The sequence below is a fragment of the Dromiciops gliroides genome, chromosome 1 (genome assembly GCF_019393635.1).
Source record: "Dromiciops gliroides isolate mDroGli1 chromosome 1, mDroGli1.pri, whole genome shotgun sequence".
NCBI lineage: Eukaryota > Metazoa > Chordata > Mammalia > Microbiotheria > Microbiotheriidae > Dromiciops > Dromiciops gliroides.
Window position 1 is genome coordinate 33,747,083 of NC_057861.1, and position 1,644 is coordinate 33,748,726.

Here is a 1,644-nt window from a genome sequence, read left to right on the forward strand (position 1 = left end):
GATCACAGAATAAACATGTATGTGATATGAAAACTAAAATATAGAGATAAAATATGCATTTGTAAAAAGTCCTGATTAAAAAGTGTTCCTCCTGGGGCAGCTAGATGGCGCAGTGGTAAAGCACCGGCCCTGGATTCAGGAGTACCTGAGTTCAAATCCAGCCTCAGACACTTGACACTTACTAGCTGTGTGATCCTGGGCAAGTCACTTAACCCTCATTGTCCTGCAAAAAAAAAAAAAAGTGTTCCTCCTGTGCTGGGTCAAGGAGGTTGGATGTCCCCAGAGGACATATGTCTGAGCTATAGACAAGGAAGAATCCCTCCTCTGACACTTCTGATCTGGGGCCTGGGCCCTGTGGCTTACAGAGAAGAGAAGGCTGGGGCTGTGATCATTGTCATCATGTGTGTGAAGGGGCTATCCCTGTTCTTGCCTGTAGATGGTTCTGCATCTGCCCAACTCTCCCCTTTCAAACTGCCCTGTTATTCCCCAAGGTGGGCACACCATCCTCTGAGTCCTCCAGGTTACCAAGCTAGGTATCATCCCATACTGCTCCATCTCTCACCTTCCCTATCCAAGCAGTCATGAAGGTACAGTGTGAGGGACAGCCAGGAGACTTAGTAATTAGAGTGCTGGGCCTGCAGTCAGGAAGATATGAGCTCAAGTCCTGTCTTAGCCTGGCTATGTGACCCTGGGCAAGTCACCAGCCTCGGTCTACCTTAGTTTCTTCATCTGTAAAATGGATGATAATGGTATTTATCTCTCAGGGTTGTTGAGAGGATCCAAGGAGATATTTACAAACCACTTAGCATTTTGCCTTGTAGGTACTTACTAAATCCTCCCTCCCTCCTTTCCTTCCTCCTTCCTCCCTCCCTTCTTCCTTCCTTCCTCTCTCCCTTCCTTTCCCTCCTTCCTTCCTTCTCTTCCTCTCTCCCTTCCCTCCTTCCTTCCTTCTCTTCCTCTCTCCCTTCCCTCCTTCCTTCTTTCCCTTCCTCTCTCCCTTCCCTCCTTCCTTTTTTTTTTTTTTTGGCAGGGCAATGGGGGTTAAGTGACTTGCCCAAGGTCACACAGCCAGTAAGTGTCAAGTGTCTGAGGCCGGATTTGAACTCAGGAACTCCTGAATCCAGGGCCGGTGCTTTATCCACTGCGCCACCTAGCCGCCCCCTCCCTTCCTTTCTATATGCTCCTTTCTCTGCTCTGGTACTGCCTGGTCCAGGCCCTCATCATCTCATGCCAGGACTAATCCAATAACCTACTGATTTGGTCTCCCTACCTCAAGTCTCTCTTTATTCCAGCCCCCCCCCCAGCTGTCAGACTGATCTTACACCACAACCCTTACCAGGCAGCTAAGTGGCACAGTGGCTAGAGCCCTGGACTTGGAGTCTGGAAGTCCCGAGCTCTAGTTTGACCTCAGACACTTACTAGCTATGTGATCCTGGGCAAGTCACAGTCTCTAGCTCAGTTTCCTCAACTATAAAAATTGGGATCGTAACATCACTTACCTCCCAGGGCGTTGTGAGGATTCCCAAGTGATTTGCAAACCTTATACAAATGCTAGTGATGATGATAATAATGTCACCCCACCCCACAAACTCCAATGGCTCCCTTCCACTTGCTAGCCATGAGACCCTGGGCAAATCACCTAAC